This window comes from Schistocerca cancellata, chromosome 4 (assembly GCF_023864275.1).
Source record: "Schistocerca cancellata isolate TAMUIC-IGC-003103 chromosome 4, iqSchCanc2.1, whole genome shotgun sequence".
In the NCBI taxonomy this organism is placed as follows: Eukaryota; Metazoa; Arthropoda; class Insecta; order Orthoptera; family Acrididae; genus Schistocerca; species Schistocerca cancellata.
In genome coordinates this window covers 613,616,778-613,638,932 of record NC_064629.1, presented here as the reverse complement: position 1 = coordinate 613,638,932, position 22,155 = coordinate 613,616,778, and the positions used below count along the sequence as shown (strand labels likewise).

The 22,155-nt window shown below is 42.0% G+C and overlaps 1 protein-coding gene across 5 annotated transcripts in view; it reads left to right on the top strand.

Annotated features, from left to right (window-relative positions):
• Positions 1-22,155, top strand: part of LOC126185180 (plasma membrane calcium-transporting ATPase 2) — a 391,073-nt gene that overhangs the window by 167,407 nt on the left and 201,511 nt on the right. For all 5 annotated transcript variants that reach the window (XR_007536978.1, XM_049928035.1, XM_049928036.1 and 2 more), the window contains exon 3: positions 1,862-1,921. The gene's annotated coding sequence lies outside the window, so the exon portion shown is untranslated. The remainder of the gene's footprint in view (positions 1-1,861; positions 1,922-22,155) is intronic.

Sequence of the window (22,155 nt, the reverse complement as noted above, 5' to 3'; positions counted from 1 at the left end):
ACATCTGCAGAGGTTATGCGCCTGTAGTTCAGCAATGATTCGATCCATGCGTGCCATTACTTTACTGCTAAGTGTTTCGGTTGAATGGGGAATGACGTCTGTAATAGAGGAAATCAGATACTCGAGCCTGGTGTTAGTTCTCTACCATAAATAGCGATGTTAACTTTTGCACGAGGTTCGTTAAAAATCAATACGGTTATTTTTTTTAGCCAAACAGCCTGGGCGGTGAGGTCAAGTGCTACACTGACGGGTTATGTGACATCCCTCCATTCCCCTCAGTCGGACTGTTGCCTTCATTGAGTCTGACCGTGTATGCGCAGCACGTCGAAAAAAGGCTAGAGAGCAACATACGATGCGAAACTTGGAAAGTCCGCCACACAAGCCTATTATTTGGTGAAACAAGGCTAGACTGATCACTGTCTTTCACACACTCAAGGTATTTTTTAGTGTTACAGCAGTTCAAATAGGGACGAGAAGAGGTTGAAGATTAGTCATATCTAGGGCGACCTCCAGCGTCACCAACGGAGGGAAACACTGAAAAAACGGGGATTTAATCAGAATTGCCGTCGGTTTAGTATTTATGCGGTCGTCAAACGGGTCTGCAAATTTCGGAAGAAAATGTTTCGTATAAGAAAATGTTTCGTATAAGAAAATGTTTCGTATAAGAAAATGTTTCGTATAAGAAAATGTTTCGTATAAGAAAATGTTTCGTATAAGAAAATGTTTCGTATAAGAAAATGTTTCGTATAAGAAAATGTTTCGTATAAGAAAATGTTTCGTATAAGAAAATGTTTCGTATAAGAAAATGTTTCGTATAAGAAAATGTTTCGTATAAGAAAATGTTTCGTATAAGAAAATGTTTCGTATAAGAAAATGTTTCGTATAAGAAAATGTTTCGTATAAGAAAATGTTTCGTATAAGAAAATGTTTCGTATAAGAAAATGTTTCGTATAAGAAAATGTTTCGTATAAGAAAATGTTTCGTATAAGAAAATTTTGTAGAAAAATGATGCCCAAGAAACTTAGGCCTGTGAAGTGGTTTTGGGTAAGCATGGAATTCCTGTGTTGAAACATTCACCAGATCTTGCTCCGTGTTGCTTTTTCGATTCCCGAAGATGAAATCGGCACTGGAAAGAACAAGATTTGAAACCGTTAAGCTGTGAAAGAAAAAGCGACGGTGACGAACGTGCTATCACAAGAAAACTTCCAACTATATTTTGAACAGTGTAAAAAGTCGCATCGAGCGGTGTAAGGCTCTTTGAGGAAATTATTTTTAAGCCGGTAACGAAAAGTAGTGAATAAGCAAACTTTACGTCACTAATCCGGTTAGTACTTACACAAACCTTGTATATAACTGCAACAAATGACACCTGTACTCTCGTAGCAGCACAAAATGTCGATAGAGCGTTATATACCCTTCTTTAAGTGTGGGACGTACAGCTTCATTTGTTAACAAATGGTAAAGATGGAAATGCTACAATTCCTATCCTATTCATTACGGCTAAAGAGGAGAAAATGTAAAACTAGCAAGGTTACATAATGCTCGGACGAGCCAGTCCTTATTTTTAGGAAATGAGGCAGCCTCTTTTACCATGCCTATTGTTTCGGGCTTTTATCATGATACATCTCTATCTATCTATCTCTCTCTCTCTCTCTCTCTCTCTCTCTCTCTCTCTCTCTCTCTCTCTCGTTTGTGTGTGTGTGTGTGTGTGTGTGTGTGTGTGTGTGTGTGTGTGTGTGTGTGTGTGTGTGTGTGTGTGTGTGTGTGTCACCTTTCGAGATATCCCGCGTGGACTTTTTATCAATTAGAAGAAACTGTTTTGCTGTCGTGTTGTAATCTAGTTTTTATGTATTTGTTTCAGATTCAAAAACACACTTTCCCGATGACCCGAAGATAAGGATTAGCTGCCACAAGATCAGAGGTGAGTATCTGTTGCGTGTCGCTGCTCAATGTCGGAGTGTTCAAGAGAGACGAAGACTCACCTCAGTGCTTTCCTTTCTGCTTGGCTCAGTGTTTCTGTTCGCCCAAACTTCGTAATGAGGCCACCAACCTGGAAATCAGAAATTGCGTAATGTAGGCCACATCAGAGGCGCGTGCTGCTTGCGCCGCAACCTATACTGTCGGTACCTAAAGAAACGAATACGAAATATCAGGCGTGACGCCCAGTATGCGCTGCAGGCAGCGCGCGCTGAGGCATGTGGGTTTCCGTAATCAGCGATATCCGTTTCTCGTCAATTCTGGCACAAGATTATTCATACATAACGGCTCTTGATATAAGAGCCGTCAAGCTGAATGTTCAACGTCGGAAGCCATTCAGACAAAGCATAAATTCCGGTAAATTCGAAGAGGAGCCGGCACAGAGCAGCAGCTTCGTCTTAAAAACAACTGTGCACAACCCACTTATTAGCTGTCATCCTACTACACTTAACATTCATGATATAGTAGCGTTCCTAAACTATTGTCACATGATGGTCAGTGTAGCTATAATTAGATGCATCACACATACTTCAATACCGTTTTGTGTAGGTCTGTTGCCTATGCCAGGCACTTTATTGTGAATGCTAGAGTAATTACGGAGATGTAGGTTACGGATGCTTCTATTGATTTATCATTAGCAGGAGACGAACTCGTAAAATGGGTGAGCTTCAGTGTTCTCATGGCGACTTTATGGTCCCCTTTAGTTCCAAAGTGCAAGAGAAAATGAATGTAGAGTACTACGTTGTTCTTAAAGAGCTTAATTTTGAAAGTGTTGGTGAAAGCATGTAGTAAATTGTGAAACTCTTGCTGCTATTACGCTCCTACCTAGTTCAAATGCAGTTATACTTCGTTCTAAAACTATTAAAGTTCCACGAGAAATAAACATAAAGAAGGCATTAACATTCAAAACCGGTACCAAAGTAGATTTTACACTGCATCTCAAAGAAATCCTTTCGGCGCTCAAGGAACCCGGGTGTTTTCTACTTGAATGTTCGTATATGAGGTGAAATGCAATAGATACATTCCAAAAGCTAAAAGTACGTCTCTTGTCACATATTCCAAACTACAGAGAGCAGTAACTCGAGACACTGAAGAATTCTTTGACTTATTCCTGGGTAATGCTGTAGCGTTTCGCGACCGGAATCGACGCATTTCTAGCGATGTGTGGCGCACGACACAATTACGCGACAAATTACACCACTGATTAGGAATAAAAACGTTTATCGACGGACCCGCATCGGTCCTAAACTTCGGAAAAGTTGCGACACAGTCTTAATGGGGGTCATCCGTCATCGTGTAAGCAACGGTTTCTTATGAACATATCGCTGACACATAACTAATAGGATAAGTAATATTAATCATATATTTCGGCATATGAAATAAATAAGTTGTTTTTCTTCGGAAGATACCTGGAACTAGTAAGTCAGCAATATATGTGTGTCCGACCAGTCAGTTGTGAGCAGGCAGTGTTAAGTAGTAGACGTGCGGCCGTAGTACCAGCGGTGTTGCAAATCGCAATGGAGCAACGTCTCCGAATTGCGTTGAAGACTTTCCCAGAGTCTCTAGAGTACGTGCAAAATGTCCCGCACACCCTGGCAACTGAACAAAAACGACGCATGGTCGCCTGCCGCTTCTTCATGGAAATGAATTTCTCTGGAAAAATCATCACGAGCAACAAGATTTATTATCAATACGAACCTACCCCAAAACGCGAAATTGCAGAAATTCGTCTGAATGGTCAACGTTTGACTACACAACCGACATTCATGCCATTGCGATGCGCGAGTTGAACATTATCCCAAAGGAGGATTTATCTGACGGTTCCACGTGGTTGTGTGAACACCTGTGTATTTTATTCCATTGGGGGAGGATAATGTTGAACACCTGAAGCATTAAAAACAACCATCGTAACATTTCTCTAATTTTACTATTACAATCTCGAAATTCTTGGACTGACGGGGCAATGTGCCACTTTCAAAACCAGATTTCAAGAACTTAAACTAACGATCGCTATTGCACCTATTTTGTTCACAAACATTAAATTCGCGATCCGTGCTTCAGTTGCATTTTATTACCTAGAATGGGTTGTATGTGTCTCGGTACTTCATATCATTGTCAGTATTTGCTTTATTTCCCAAATGGAGGTCAATATTTAAATAACGTTAAAATAGTCCGCCTGTTCATGGTAACAGAACTATTCATTGCGGCTTGATACCTAAAAAAACTATAGGAAACACCAGTAGTATAAATGTCCGGAACGTCCTTGGATCAGCCTACATGGTTACTGCAAACAAAATGCTGAACCCATCACCAAATTTTTCAAACAAATCTATTGAAAATAAAAGCAAACCGAAATACGATCGACGTTGGAGTTCGTTCGAATAGCGCAGGCATCAGCGGGCAGTGAAGACAGTATATAGCAGGGTACCATAACTGGTAGCAAAGTGCTTTTATCCACTGCGCAAATCAAAGTATGTATCCTGATGGTCCCTGTCGGTAGTTTAAAAGGCTGCTGTAACTTGAATATTACTTACAGCAAATATTTGAGGTTCTCTTGGTGGGACTGAATATGTTTTTGTATTCCCAGTAGAGTTGACATTCAGCGTGCTTTATGACGTCGACTGATGTCTTCCAGTTTCTGGTGCGTTGGTTTTGCGTGTGTCTATCGTCTCGACTTCAACCCGTTTCGTAGAGCACATGTTCGCTGTATTGCATTGTTGAATCCCTCAGTGGGGCTCCGTGTTTCTACCACGTGCTGATCTCAAAGATCGCGAATTGAGGATAATCTTTATAGTTGCCCAACTATGTTTTACAGTCACTGGTATATTTCTTTAGCGCAATCGTGGCCGTACCTTAGAGGACAGGGCGTGCTCTTAATGAGGTCATGATCACGTAGCCCCCCACCCGCCCCATGAGAGGAATCTACCACTTCTTTTCAACCTTCAATTCCTGTCACACTTTTCTCTTTCCGTAATCTGCAGAAAACAGTAACTTGAAAACACGAGTAAAAGCAGTTTGGCAGACAAGACACAAGCAAAATGGCTTTCTAAATTTACGTTCAGGGGAATTTCTGCAATGTAAGCCCTGCTAGAGTTCTGAAATAAGTGGTAACTACTTTCAAATTGTTGGGTATTTCTGTCGCGGTACGTTGAAGTTCCACTCATACTGAACTCATTTATTATAACACATTGATTCGTATACTACAGAACATGTTGCCCTCATGGCCGCCAAAAGCGGAATAGTTCTGCTCCTTGCTCTGACCCACACCCACAGCATGTCGTCACATCCGCCAACTGCTACAAATTTGAATTTATCACCACATATTAAACTGTGGCTGGACTCCGGCCCTCCAGGTCCCGGGTTCAATGTCTGGTAGGCGTGGGCAATTTTCCTCGTTCCAGTCCGTCCAGGAACGGCCCCAGGTCCCCTTAGCATGCTATCAGACTGAATACTGGACATATCTTACGGGATGTTGAACGTTGGCGGGGCTGTGGACTCGGCAGCCACCCAGTCCTAGCACCGTAGCTAACGAAAGGCTGCAGTTGCAGTTGCAGCTAGGCGAGAACCCCGTTCACGGTTTGGGGGCCACAGACTTTACCTTTTTATGTTAGATATTTAACTACTGATCATATGGAAATGGTGTGGCTCGTGGAGAATGTGACTCGTTGTCACAAACGTCATAAAATACTTACTTGTAACCAGTAATCTGGTAAAAATGTTTAAGCTGCTGCTGCTTTTTTTATCTATCTTCTCTCTCCATAGATTACTGTAGCTGTTGCTACATATAAAGACCTGTTGCAGCGTTATGTCCATAGTGGACTCCAGAGGCGAATGACATGCGGCGCTGACGGTACAAATTGGTACAGTGAGAACGTATAGCAGACAACTGGAACTTTAAGAACTGTCTAAGTTACAGGATTTGATCTATGTAACCTGATCAACGTCTACCAGAGGCCAGAAACATTACATTCAAGCCAGAAACCGTAAAACTATTTTGTAAATGGGCACAGTTTAGAAGGGTCCGAGAGCTCAATTATTAAGTAGTTCTTATATTAGCGAGTTAGTAAGTACTGAGTTCTTAGTAATTAATTAGTTGGAAATTGTCATTTCTTTGAAAATAAAACTACATAGTGATAGTTATTTTATTACACCATAAACCACACATATCTAAGGTTGTGAATTTAACTAAATACTGAAGGATTACGATTACAAGAAAAATTGGAACGATCGAATAGATAATGCGATTTATTAGCAGAACGCTTAGAAAATGCAGCAGGTGTAGTAGAGAGATTGCCTGCGCTAAGCTCAATATTGCTGTGCAGTGAGGGTTCCGTATCAGAGGATTGACAGAGAACATCGATAACGTTCAAAGAAGGGGAGCTCCTTTCGCATTATCGTGGAACAGGGAACGAGTGTGTCACGGATATAATACGCGGGTGGGGTCGCTATCATTATATCAGGGGTATTTTTCTTTGCGGTGATGTCTTTTCACGAAATTACAATCAATACCTTTCACCTCCGAAAGCGAAAATATTTAGTGGCTCTCACCTCCATACGGAGAAACAGGTATAGTAAAGAAATAATAGTAATAATAACTCGCACAAACGACTTAAGTGTTCATTTCTCCCCGCGCGCTATTCGAGAATCGAACGATAGAGAAATAGCGTGACTGTGGTACGGTGAACACTCTGCCAAGCACCTAATCGTGAATTGCAGAGCAGTCATACAGACGTAGAACCATAAAAACTACCATCTGAGTCAGCTACTAGGTAGCAGACTCAAATGTGCATCAGCAATAAGTAGGCATGTAGTATACCTGAGAGCAGTGATTAATGGTATTTAGTGACATCGCAAAAGACAATTCAGACACGAGAAATAGGAATAGTCAAATAACTCTCCAGGAAAGAGCACTTCGATGACATTACAGGTATTTCTTCGAGTCATGAGACGAAGTTACTTCCAAGGGAAACTACCCGTCGCATCACCCCGCCCCCCGCTACACCCCCTCAGATTTAGTGGTAAAATGTCCCAGTGGATAGCCTGTCAAAAACTGAACGCACGTCAAGCATGGAAACAGGAAGAAGGTGTAGTGAACTGTGAAGAAAGAAGCAAAATAGAAACAATGAACGGTTCATTCATTCTCAACACGTGCAACATCGTGCGAACTGAAAAACCCACGGAGTCGTGGTTGTGTGGTCAGTGTAGGACTGCAAAGCGAGAGATTCGTGTTCAAATCTCCTTTGTGCCCCATTTTTATTACAAAATTGAGCTTTACGTTTGATCAGTCAGTGTCTTTTCTTGTGTAGTGTTGGCCATTATTATAACGTACGTTGGTTATAAAATGTGAGTCATGTGATAATATTTACCGTCGCAAGTAAATTTGATAACTAGTAGGAGCAGGCGAGATGCCGTATAGACGTCTCGCAGAAGTGAAACCAACACACAAACGGGTGTGAACTGTGTTACAACAAAGGAATTCAAGAGCCAAACCTTCCAAAACGGAACGCAAGAGTCATAATACGTGGTACTTGGGTAGAGCAAATACGAGGTACGTACGTCTGGAGGTGCTGTAGCACACGGACGTTAACCACGACACAGACGCAGATTTGAATACAGCGAATAGACACGTCAGTGACCGGACGGATAGATAATTTCGTGGAAAAAAGGGGCACAAGGGAGATTTGAACACGGATCATCCTCTTCGGAGTCAAACACCGTGACCACACAACACGACGCCCTGACTATTCAAATTCGCTAGATGTTGCACATATTGACCTTCGGGCGTTCAGTTTCTATTTCTCCTCCTTTTTTTCCACAGTTCAGTACACCTTTTTCCTGTTTTCAAGCTTGATCGGTGTTCAGGTTTTGACGGGCTATCAATTGGGCCATCTTGCCACTAACTACCAGCGACAGACATGACTTCGCATGGGTAGCATTAAGTATCTACGGCCGGACGACTTGGGTGGCGTAGCACATTTTGTTTGCGGCCCGCTGCGTAGAGTTACGAATAAATTTCAAACTCAATTTCATATAACCTACGTGATGTACGCACCGAACGACAGGGAAGTTTTTTGGCGTTTTGAGTGACATCTTACAGCAATTATGGGAGCACATTGTGATTTAAGTGATACGTTTACAACCAATGTAAACAATATATGCGAATCACGCGTGATCTACATATTCAGCTCGCGCTACAGAACTCCTCTTGTGAAACTTGGTACGCACTGTGATGCATTGTTGAGTGTCATTGCAGCAATTCTTTGTCTTTGACACATTATGGCAGACTACTTCGCCGTACCATGCAAAGAATCGTGTCCACGTCTAGGTTTGATTCAAGGAAAGCAGAAAGCTTAAAGTTGAGTCATCTGCTGCACTGCTGAAAGAACGCAATGTGCGTAAACGAAACAGAGATAAAATTTTTCGGAAAACTTTCTTGTAGCATAAAAAGTAAAACGACACATTCTGGATTCGCATGTTTTCTTCGCTCTGCAGTTGTTCCAACACGATTGCAGGGAAACTATTGGTTAAAAATATTAGATTAGTTAAAATTTTAAGTACCACATCACAACCTGATAAGGTGGTTGTCTTTCCGTTATTTGTCATATTTATTACAGTGCTTCAAAGTTGAGGAACTTACTGCTGATCGTTCGAAGAATTTTCTGTGAATTAAAAGGGAGAATTGGGATGGCTAATCTGAGCGATTCAGAAGCTGGCAGTCCGAAATTGTATTTCAAAATGCGTATCTCCAAATCATTGAGAGGTGAATGCTAGGTTGAAAGACAGAGCGATAAGTGATCCAACCACAATTTGCTTTCATATTTTTGTTTCTAGCCATACGCTCTCCAGCTAGACCACCACGCCAGATGTAAACTAGTTCACACCGTGTTCTCGAGGCACTGCTGCTCTCTCGAGTTAGGGCAACTGTTAGTTCAGTGGCAATGACATCGTTGTCACACATTTAATTCATCTTAATTCAGACAATTTGGACGAAATACTTAAGAATCGTATACAGAAACCTTCCTCGTGAATGTGTGTATCTATTGATTAGCTTGCGTATGTAGACGAACGTGACTTTAATTTATATATAGAGAGTTTGTGAATGTTGAAAACGTATATTAAGTAGAGTTGCGGGTTACCTTAAGTGTTTGCTTTGACATTCTTCACACTAACGGAATGCTAGAGGATAAAATAGTCAGGACTGTAGCAACCAAAGTAACAGCTTCCATGGATCGTAGTCTTCCAGGTGAGCCACCTTCAGCGGATCTCCCCCACCTCCCAATCGCCCACAGAGGCTTCCCACAATGTCGCCTAAGTTATCTCTCAGAACAGCCGGTGAAGGTAAAGATCTTATTGGTGCTGGGCCAAAACTGTCCTCAATCCGTGTCCGGTACACAGGTTAAACGTGCGACCGATGTTAGAACGTGATATTCCAGCTGCATGAAGAATGAAAATTGATCGCTTTCAAAATTTATCTGTACAATAGACATATAACGACTTACGACACGTATGCTACTAAAATTAGATACATTTAACAGAGGAGTTACTGAAAATTTTGTGCTAGAAATATTTTCGTAAGAATAAAAAGCTGCATTATTGGCCGGTAATACATTAATTTCACACACCGTGCAAGGAACCAGTTCCTCCATGATATTGTTGCTTTCAATAGTTACGACGCGGCGGTTCTTATCGCAAGCGCTGAATTTGGCACGTATTGTAGCAGATAAAACTCCGGCAGGCGAGACAGAAATGCAATAAAGCGGGTGGTACGTGGCGCTGCTGAGAGTCAGCGCTCGGCTCTCGGTTTACCTCTGGCACGGAGTTACCGCTATTTTTATCCGGGCGGGCCCACCTCGAGCCGCGGGTAGGCCCTGCTGCCGCCGCTACACTTAACAATATCAATTTACACCGTCGTCCTTATCCCAGCTGCCTCAATTTCAAGCTGAACCCAGGTTAGCTACGAACTTGTCTTTCACTTGGCCAACGCTCCTATCTTCTGAAACTATTTGACTAGTAACATAATGAAGCGATGTCAAGAATCAGCGTTTTACTATAGCTTTTTGCGCATCACAGTTACAACAAATTTAGTTATTTCTGTCTGTCCTTAACATGTCGTGCGCTACTGTTTGTTAAAGGAGTGAAACGACCAGGAAATAATTTTTTGCTAGAGTCTGATGTGCGAATATTGACACACCAACATATGTAAAAGCTTTCTAGACGTCCTGCCTACAGACTAAAGTTTTTGAGTGTCGACGATGAGAGAGGTATAAACGACCATGTTGTTACAAAAACAAAAGACAGTAAAGTTTGTGTGTCGTAGACCTGACACACTAACAATCAAGTCGACACACACTAAAAACATTTTGTTCAAATCCGACAAACGCAGAACTGAGATCGTAGCTCGAAGAAATCTTCAACCGCGATCTAGAAAAGGACGTATCAAGTAAAACACAGACAGCGAAGACCCACCTTGACGTAATGGCAGCATACGGACAAAGTTTCGAGAACAGACTACCATACACTCGCTGCGAGAGTGCAGGGAAGGTGACTAAGAAAACTTGATAGAAACTCATGCATTTGCAGGAACGGCCATGCGTGAAATCTCAAATTTTTTCAGTCATATCTATCAAAAATATTAGGGATTTCTGGTCAAAGGTGAAGTCATAGTGGATAGTATCTTGTAGATCTATGATGTATGTATGTATGTGTCGCTTATGAAGCGACGAATATATATATCACTATGGGACTTAACTTCTGAGGTCATCAGTCCCCTAGAACTTAGAACTACTTAAACACACATCCATGCCCGAGGCAGGATTCGATCCTGTGACCGTAGCGGTCGCGCGGTTCCAGACTGTAGCGCCTTGAACCGCTCGGCCCTTCGGTCGGCCAATCCAAATTCCCATTCACGCTTTAGCCCACTAGGTATTCGCCCTAAACTCGAATAACTTTGCAGATGCATTCCGGCTGTACTGGAATACCACTTCAGCATCGAACGAAATGGGGGATCCTTCCTTAAACCTAAGTGTATGTGCTTTATTCAATCAGTTGTGCAAAGCCACTGTGTTACGGTGGCAAAGTAAAAGGTCTCTGGAACCATGTAGTTTCCTTTGGTCTCGTAACTACGTCTGGTTTTGAAATACATCAACATCGACCCGTCTACAGACTCAAATGATACTGATGCCAGCACTACTGGTACAAGCACTACAGACACTGAAAAAAAAATCATATTACTTGGAGTAAACGAGGGACAAGACCCTGACGGCTTTCGCTAATTTTACGCTCAATACGCTATGGACTTAGCCCCTTTCCTAGCGCAAGTTTATCGAGAATCACCAGCGAATAGTTCAGCGTGAGTGGGAAAGAGCGCAGGCCACTCTAGTTTACAAAGAAGGTAATATGTCTGATGCTTACAATTACCTACCATATCGCTTCTATCATTCTGAAGGCTTCTAGGGAAAATACCATATGTAAACGTCGACATTGCCTGTTGGAAACTAGCTACTCAAGGAATCAGCAGTGATGATTGAAAAAAAGCTTTTTCTAATCACGCACAACATTTTACAAGCAATAGAGGCACGTGAACAAATTCCGTCCTAGAGATCTCAGGAACACCTTAGCTACTATTCCACATACACCACTAACAAAGTCATGACCGTACGCAGTACCTTCCCAAATATAAGGTTGGCCCGATGAATATTTGTCTAATAAAACGAAGTACATTTAATGTTGACGGCCAATGATCAACAAAACTTAAGGTACCATCAGGTGGGATACAATGAACCTACTGATAACGTACGTCGGCTTCGACAAGTGACGTAATATGTCTAATGCTTACAATTACCTACCATGTTGTGACGGGTGACGTCATAATTTTTCAGTGAGTACAGAATATAGACGTGCTTCATTATTATTATTATTATTATTATTATTATTATTATTATTATTTTTCTTTCTTTTCTCAGACGTTATGTCTGGTCAAAAATAGAAAGTGACGCAGACCTTGATCAAGCGTGACTTCCTTTTAACTGTACAGTATATGTTACATTGCATTTAGGAACTTTCGGGTAATTAAGCATCTATCAATAACTACAGATTTCTGTAGTTGTATATATATGTTTGGATGTAGCTGTATTGCGTTGATGTACTGGTGGATATTGTGTGGTATGACTCCTGTAGTTGTTACTATAATTGTTATGTCAACTTTATCCTGATGCCACATGTCCTTGACTTCCTCAGCCAGTTGGATGTATTTTTAAATTTTTTTCTCCTTTTTTCTTCTGTATATTTGTTGTATTGGGTATGGATATTTCGATTAGTTGTTAATTTCTTCTTTTTATTGGTGAGTATGATGTCAGGTTTGCTATGTGTTGTTTTATCTGTTATATTATTATTATTATTATTATTATTATTTTATGTTGAGTGGGGCGATACTGATTTGCAGCGAAACCTGCGGTCTAGATGACGTTGGATGGTTACAGTTCAAAGACGACGAAGGGAACGAATGTTACGTCGTGGGAATAACTATAATTCTTGCTACAACGCAATTAGACTCGTATTCCCATTCTGCTACGATGGCCACCGGCCAGCCTGGATGTGGTTTTTAGGCGATTTCCCGCATCCCACAACTTGAATACCCGGCTGGTACGAAACTCCCGCCTCAGTTACACGATTCGCAAAATTTTATAAAATTTTCGCTAACTTTCACATGAATATCACTACTACGCAGTTTGGGTTCTCATATTCCGTCCCGGGGTGATGGGGTGTCGACAAGGACATCCAGCCATCCCTTTATCATGCCAAATCCTTTACTAACAATGCCAATCCTGCGCCGATGCGGGACACAGGCACAAGAAAAAGATAACTTTCGATACGAAGGCCGAAGCAGGCCGTTTGTATACCAAGGTTTAATATTTTCGCCTGAGATTCAGCAAGAAATAGTAGTAGGACTCGTGATGTTTTCAGTACACACAAATTACTTAAATGATAGGATGAGCAGTATTATCTGGTTGTTGGCTGACGCTGCTGCTGCCTCCACGAAAGTATTGTCGTTCGACGATCATAAGAAATTGCAGAAAGATTTGGTGTAATGAATAGCAGTTTATTTTAAATACCGATAAATGCAAGATAATCGCTATTACAAAGAACTCGATATTATCCAATTTCAAAATGTCGCAATCTCATTGACCCTGTCAAAACGTTTAAGTATTTTGGGATAATACAAGAAAGGCATGTGAAACAGTATGAAGCGTAAAATCAGTAATGCGTAAGACCAAGGAAAAATTGACTTCTTGGAAGGATTCTGGGACAGGATGCAGTATATAAAAGGGAAATAGCGTACAAGAGGATAGTGACCTACGCAACAGCACTACTACAGCCTCAGAAGTCTGTCTAGTAGATCAGACTGCAAAAGCAGGTCGGTTATAGACACGGGCTGCTAGGGTCGTAACATTGGATATGGTACATACGACAGTGCAACAGTGACTCTCGGGGAACTTATATAAGAGTTTTTGGAAGACAAACGACGTCGTTTATGCGAAGCACTTTTAAATTTAGAGAACGTTGTCATAGGCAGATAGTGCGACATTTATATTGCCGCGTAGACTCGGTAAGGTAAGGAAAATCATGGCGCGTACAGAGGACGTCGACAGCCATGCTTTCTTGCGCCGTTACAGCTAAGCCGGCCGTTGTGGCAGAACGGTTGTAGGCACTTCAGTCTGGATCCGTGCGACCGCTACGGTCGCAGTTTCGAATCCTGCCTCTGGCATGGATGTGTGTGATGTCCGTAGGTTAGTTAGGTTTAAGTAGTTCTAAGTTCTAGGGGACTGATGACCTCGGAAGTTAAGTCCCATAGTGCTCAGAACCATTTGAACCATTACAACTAATGGAACAGAAAAAAAAAGCTTTTGGCCAATATTGGTGCGAAGTAATCCCCACCAAGCACTGTAGCGTGTGTGTACGAACTTATCACCGATTTTATTCATACTGACAGGATGTGTAGGGCACGACTAGGACTTCAACAAAATTATGTATAAAAAAAAGACGCAAGCACAACACCGAATATTGGTGCGGATAAATGATGGTGCATGATTGAGTTTATATGGTATCTTCTCTATAGGCTCTTCCTCTATTCTCTTCGGTGATGTATGCGCAATTTTGTGTTCTTCAGCGGCCTGTAAAAATAAACGTCGCAAGGCTGCACCAGGGAGTACATTTGGGAGGAATTGCTTTAATACTACACGTTAGTAAACGGTCTCCATCTTGGGAAAGTTGTGTGTGAATGAAAAACCGGCAGCGCGATTCGATCAAGAGTCGTCACTCTTATGAGACTAAGAGCTTACTAGCTTGGCCGCGGACTCCGTGAATAGCAGCAACCATGCAAAGCATATAACCACACTTAAAAATTTCTAACTTGTTTTTCTTGAAAACGGTTGAGAGTTGGGTCTTTCTAGTTACATAATAAGTTCTAGACGTGCCCTACAAATCCAGTGAATACGAAGAAAATCGGTGAAGGGAAGTTCGCACTGTCCCCTAGTAAGTTGATATGTAGATGTATTGTTTCGAAACACGTATTCTCAGTACCGTATTAACACAGAAATTGTGATTATTTGTGGTGTAAGCGTAGTTATTAAAATCAGTTTTGTTGTTTGATTTCCGAAAATTATCCTCAAAATTAGCTAACCACGTGTGTAGATGTCACTTAATTGCGTAGAACACAAGTGACCTTTCTCCTTTATGGGGAAACATGCTTCGAATTTAGAGGCTCTTAATTTAGAAGCAATAAAATTAGAACTGATGTTATATCAACTTCACAGTAAACATGAATACTAAATAAACATGATGATGATGATGATGATGATGATGATGATGATGATGATGATGATGATGATGATGATATAGTAATAGTAAATACTGTTTTGAAATCTAGTGTTATTAATTTCGATTACCTTAATTATTAAAGTTCTTCATGTAGCCGTGAAGGTAAGGTTCTCATTGGATGTTGTATGCTGGTCATTGTTATTTTGCAGCAATGAACAGAAAACAGAGCCTTAAATCTATTTAGACAAATGCTGGGTTATTTCATTTTGTAAGGGCGTAGCCCCATCCTTGCCCAAACCGAGCCTGTGCTGCTTTAATGAACATACTGGCGACCCGACCCAGCCTCGCACGGGTGGCACGAAGTATGTACGGCCGGAAGACGTGTCTGGCGTAGCGGAAATTTTGTTAACGGGCCACTGTATAGGGTTATGATCGAAATAATTTAAACGACTTAAAAAGTGCACGACAAGAGTTCCTCAGGAGGCGTGACTTAATCGAGAATCAGTATAATACCTCAGCCAGTTAGCGTGAAATATTTATAAATTACATACAGAAACCTTCCTCGTCAATGTCTACACCAAAACCGTATCAGAATCCCCACAGTAGTTTCTGAGAATAGCGTTTGTAAAGACAGATAAACTCTACGAGGGGATTTTAATATGTAATAAGTAGTGGTATGCTTATCGAACACTTTTAATATTATTAACCTAGCGTAAAGACTCCCACGCTGTGTAGTAATGAGTCTGCTTCATTAAGGTCAATTACGTGTTTTAATCTTCTGTAGCCACTTTGGAAGAACACGGTTGAATATCAGTTTTGGATGTTCTGAGTGGTGGTCACTGCTGAAAAGATGGCCCCCTTTCTTTTCGCCATTTTAGAAATGTGCCACTTGAGTGCAGCGGTGTCGACTGGATCTGGGGATCGTAAGTTCCCAGTGATGCGAGGTAACTAGGGTTTTTCTCGTCAGCAGCAGCATCTGTGGAGCTGCGGTGACGGTGACGCGTCCTGCTGGCCTGTTCCTCCGCTCGCAGTACCTCTGAAATCCTCCTGGCGGGTCAGGGACATCGCCAAAGGATCGTATAACACGTCGCTTGTAGATCAACACTCGCGAAGCGTGTATGTATGCGGCGTAAACAGCGATGGAAATATATGGCGGACAGGGTGGTTGCGGCGCTCGGGACTAGGCTGGTCAATTCGGTCCCCGGGCACGTGCTGGCGGCGGCTGACGCAAGTGCTGCTATCAGCTTTGACGCAACGCTGACGGTGCCACGCTTCCCCCCTGCGCTGCCTTCTGGGCTCGATCACCCACCCGCCGCCGTACGTTACTTCCCGTCTCCATTCGACAGCTTACGAGGCAGCGCGGAAGCCTGCTGCTTCATCACCCAAGTACGTGTTTATGTGCTGGAGGTTTGTTCTTAGCCTGAAATCAGGTGAACGCACACAGAAAGCGCACGGGTGTTCCTCAGTAGAGCTTCTTAGCACTACGACTACGACCGCCCCTAATGGAGGCTCATTACTTACCAACTTTGCTCTGGTGTTTAAACACAAGTTACTCGAGACGCTTCAAATTCTAAATATCGCTTGTTATTTGCCAACGATACCAAAAAAGAAAAACAAATATACAAATTTCCGAGGAAAAAATAGAAGCTTGTTGTGTACCTTAAGATATATATTTGAGGAGCCAGAATTAGTGCAGATCTTACATTGTGATGCTGATGACATAGCAGTGTGCAAATCAGATACAGTGGCGATGTCTTAACTACTCACATCGTGTTCTGCTCCTTTGCGACCGTAGAATATCTTTTTTTCTTAGAAAATGTAACCACTGTGGTGGTTTCAGCGGTAAGTTTCGACCTCGCATGCTATAGTTGCACAGTGTTGGAACTTACAGGGCGGAAAGTCATTTTCGTATCGATTAGCATTCTGTGTATAATATATATAACATAGGAATTGATGATGATCGACCCCTCCGTCAAGGTGGAGACACAAAGATGTGCCCCCTCCTGCTCCTCCCCCCCCCCCACCTCACCCCTCCTTTCTGTGCCACAAAGAATGCTGGCAACGCTTTTCACTTAAGCAAACGATTCAGACACAATATTATTCGTGGAGGCAGTCACCTGTCATTTCCACGAAAACACATACATAAAAATACGTCGCTTACGAAATTCGCCAAGGTGAACGAAAGAAGACTCTTCGCAGTTGAGACTTCGTATGTCTGCATACGGTCCAGCTACATTGTGACCATCGTCTACGTTCGACACCAGCGTGCAATAATTCATAGACGGCAGATGGCAGCACTAGCAGTGGAAGGTATATAAAGCATGTCGTGCGGGCCCCGGAACAGTGCAGTCCTAGTCTTAATGCGGAAACTGAGTGTCCAAAGGGGCAGGATCGTTGGCATTGGGGGCAACGGTGGAATCATTTCCGAAATGGCTAAGTTTGTAAACTGTTCGCATGACGCCGTGGTTAAATTATTCAGGGCAAAACGTAGCTATCCAAACCCGGCGCATGTGATGGACCTCCGCAGCAGGCGCCTAGTTCATGCACCCATGCTGACAGCTGTTCATCGGCGACGAAGGTTGGACATTGCGCGCCAGTACTGCATCTGGACGTCCACAGGGTAGAGGCAGGTGGCCTTTTCAGATGAACCACGTTTTATGCACCATCGGACAGATAGCAGTTGGCGTGAAATGTGTGAAAGCAAACATCTAGCAACAATAGTCTGAAGGTTCCAGGACGGAGAGCATTTCCTGGGTGATGGCGTCATTTTGGAAGGCACAGTGAATCTATGTGGCCATTCAGGCTTCTAACAGATGGTCATATTAATGTGACTGGACAGTGTATATTCTGATGTAAAAAAAATTGATCATTGGGGCTTCAATTTTTAGAATAATTGATTGGTATGGAATTATTTAATGCTTAAAGGATTCCACTAAATGATCTGTTTGGTCCCCTCCTCCAAATCAATCAACCAACCAACCACTAACTGATTCAACTGGCGTTCAAGCTACCTATTACTAGCAAATTACAAAAGGTCAGTTTGCATGCAGTTCTGAAAGAGAGAAGGTAGGAATGTGATACAGAAATGTGGGGTATCAAGGCAGTGAAACATTGTTGGGAATATGTACATTGAATTACAGTAAATAAACATAAACATGATGAAACATTTACATTGGGATGACAGAGAAAAAAATATCTATAAGCAGCTCAAAACGCAAGAATTTCCATGTTCATCAGTCGCACGCTTATGGCCACGGGAAAGTATCTTCTAAAACGACCGGGTACCCATCGACTCGCTATTTTGCAGCGGTATCTTAGGTGTAGTTGTTCTGCCTGTTGCAGTCCAGGGACAGAAGTGTTTCCTGCATTCAAGAAGACGGGCTAGAGGTTACAAGTATTACGCCAAGCCATCTGCCCACTAATAGCTGAATATTTCAGGAACACCTTGTCGACTTAAGTTTGCTATCCTTTCCCAAAAACTGTAATAGTGGAAGTGCGTTGCATACAGTGCCTACGCCAGTGACTTGAAACAAATCACACAACAGCACTCGCACATCAAATCAGTTAACACCATAGACATTCGTTTTGGAAACATAAATTTCTACAGGTTACTATAGAACCCCTTCGTCAGATAGTCTGTACGCAAAGTACTAGGTGGAGTATTATGTACCCGGCAGTGCATGTGTCTATCAACACCTGAATCAGTTCCTTATTTCCGTTTTGATGTCAATTAATCAAACTAAAACTTTGGTATGAGTTGTTAATCTCCAAACCTCTGATTACCGCCTAGAGTTCCCTCGCCTTTGTCATCTTTAGGAGAAAACTTCGTCATAAAACGATTCATGGCATCAAGTAAATCATTTGCCGAAGACAGAGGCTATAGTAATCACACAAGCGTATAAATGATCACTGCATTATATGTATCTTAACCTATCAAATAATTAACTCCCATGAAATAGAGGCCTCGCTGAGAAATTCGTACACCTTTTATTCAATTCGTTTCAAACTGGGGGAAAAATTGAGACGTCTGTTACCGAAAGGAGTCCAACATTACATACAGTATAGCAGAAATACGTATGAATAAGTCGCTGTCCTGACCCTACTGACCAATAAGAGTAACTTCACATCTAGGACGTTTACACACTAGACTATATGGAAGATAATTGAGAACATCGAACACAAAGCATTGGATTGTTGCGGGTATAGCAGCGCTCGTGTGCGGTCTGGCGTAGTCACGCCGACTGAGAGGGTGCTCCATGTGTGGACGAACTCTCAGAATTGGAAACTCGATTACAGAAAGCTGTTTCTCACGCACGGACATAGTTAACTTACCCACGGCCCTGTTGTAAGCCACAATTCGGAGCCCTCTAGTGCCAGAAGGTTGCAACTTGTCAGCGAAACGGGAAATTCTACAGAGTAATATGCATGGCATGTAATACCTAAACCGATATTAAGAACAGAATAAACAAATGGAGGCATTTTATTTCAGGAAGCCCCGTAAAAGGAGGCCGAATAATCAGTGATCCTCGTAAAACATTTACAGGGACAGTTAATGATGTCAGTACCTGACGCCTTTGTTTACAAACATTTATACATTGTTATAAACAGGTCTAGGCCGATATAACTTTTGCCATACGCACATGGACATATCGATAAAATACCAATTTCATCACGATGCCTTACATATAATAAGAATGCACCACAACTGCTTTTTCCGAAAGACAGTGATTCACTAGAAGTGTGTGGTGTACGATAAGAAAATTAGTTAAGTTATTCTAAAACGGTGCATGTAGACTTCTAGCCTGACGTCTTAGTCGGTTGCAACAACGCGATTGCTTCACGGCTTGTGCTCTGGTATGGTATTAAATAGGTACGTAAAACCCAGAACCTCGATTTCTTGAAAACGCTTGTGCAGCGCATCGCACCAGAGCGAAATTTGTTGTATGTAAGTGACCCATTAGTTGTGTGCTTCCATTAAAAGATCTTCAGCATTTGATGCTAATGAATGTTCTACAAGAGTTACAGATACACAGCTTTCTTAGTTAAGTGGTAAGTCACCACTAAAAATAATCTTCCATGTAGTAATGCTAAAAATTGTCACATTTTATATTGCATTGTAAATATCATGTTTATAGCGACGGCGACATTTGTGAGTGAGGTTCACTTCAAGGTTCTTCATGTTGCGATAATAGGTGTTAAAATGGAAGTCCCATGCTTTCAATCACTTCAGAGATTTTGTACCATACAAGCAAATGCACTCCTCCTAAAATTTGTGACATGACATCTACCTACCAGTTTCTAAACTAACGCTAAGCTAACGTGTGAAATCTTGTTCTGCACATTCTTTGTACGTGTTCATACGAGGTATTAATGTATAAAATAGCGAAATTCGGATTGACGTACAAGAGTGTGTTCTTAAATACGTTCACATATAGAAACAATGGCAAATACTAATACACGAATATCAGGACTGCGTCGGCAACAGACATTCTGTAGGCGTTGCGTAGTCAGGAAATCGGTCGATAGGGCAGTGTGTTTCCAAGCCACGCACGAGCCACAATTATCACCACTCTACTGTAAAATTATCTTCCCTTCCCTCACCATTCGCTTCCGTTTTCAAGTAATGTTTGTAAGCAGTACAGCGTGATGTTTTAGAGCACCACTGAAACCTACGCTTCCTCCCTGCCCATCAGTGGTAAACAACGAGTTCTGGTTTGAGTGTCCCCGTTGGATCTTTCCAAACTGTCACTCAGTGTGTGTAAAAGATTACGATGAGCTAGGTCCAGTTTGTCGTAAGAATGCCCTAAAGCTGCTCCCTTCATGAGTAAACGGTATCTGATGATCTGTCTAGTGACGTGCAAATCGCCATTTGTTTTCATTTCGTAAAATTTTCACGAAGCTATTGAGTAGTAAATAGTCGAACTGGCGTACAAATATAATGCTTTGCACGGCTTTCGTCTGCTTTGCTACTGTTTACTTCTGTTAGTAAACTGGTGAGTGATAATCTATTTTCTAATATTAACCGAATTTTCCGTCTGTGGTTGACAGAATATTGCAGAACATTAGTAATTTTTCTCCTTTTTAATATCATCTATTTTCTTGGAATTCATAATCCTATTGTTATTAAACGAAGTTCATCCCATAAAGTACGTTTAAATTTCAATGAATTTTTTGTTTGTAAAGATCTGTTTTTCATTAGGTCAAAAAAATGCTTTTCATGTCACGCCCAAGGTAAATATATACAGCAACTTTTCGGTGAGCTGAGCGTCCTTCATTGGACTAATTGACCATCAGGAATACAGTCACTGCATGACATGTTCGCAGAAAGACATCTACACCCATGCCGGCCGCGGTGGTCTAGCGGTTCTGGCGCTGCAGTCCGGAACCGCGGGACTGCTACGGTCGCAGGTTCGAATCCTGCCTCGGGCATATGTGTGTGTGTGTGTGTGTGTGTGTGTGTGTGTGTGTGTGTGATGTCCTTAGGTTAGTTAGGTTTAAGTAGTTCTAAGTTCTAGGGGACTTATGACCTAAGATGTTGAGTCCCATAGTGCTCAGAGCCATTTGAATCTACACCCATACTCCGCAAGCCACCTGACGGTGTGTGGCGGAGGGTACCTTGAGTACCTCTATCGGTTCTCCCTTCTATTCCAGTCTCGTATTGTTCGTGGAAAGAAGGATTGTCGGTATGCCTCTGTGTGGGCTCTAATCTCTCTGATTTTATCCTCATGGTCTCTTCGCGAGATATACGTAGGAGGGAGCAATATACTGCTTGACTCCTCGGTGAAGGTATGTTCTCGAAACAACACTAGCCCGTACCGAGCTACTGAGCGACTCTCCTGCAGAGTCTTCCACTGGAGTTTATCTATCATCTCCGTAACGCTTTCGCGATTACTAAATGATCCTGTAACGAAGCGCGCTGCTCTCCGTTGGATCTTCTCTGTCTTGTATCAACCCTATCTGGTACGGATCCCACACTACTGAGCAGTATTCAAGCAGTGGGCGAACAAGCGTACTGTACCCTACTTCCTTTGTTTTCGGATTGCATTTTCTTAGGATTTTTCCAATGAATCTCAGTCTGGCATCTGCTTTACCGACGATCAACTTTATATGATCATTCCATTTTAAATCACTCCTAATGCGTACTCCCAGATAATTTATGGTATTAACTGCTTCCAGTTGCTGACCTGCTATTTTGTAGCTAAATAATAAAGGATCTATCTTTCTGTGTATTCGCAGCACATTACACTTGTCTACATTGAGATTCGATTGCCATTCCCTGCACCATGCGTCAATTCGCTGCAGATCCTCCAGCATTTCAGTACAATTTTCCATTGTTACAACCTCTCGATACACCACAGCATC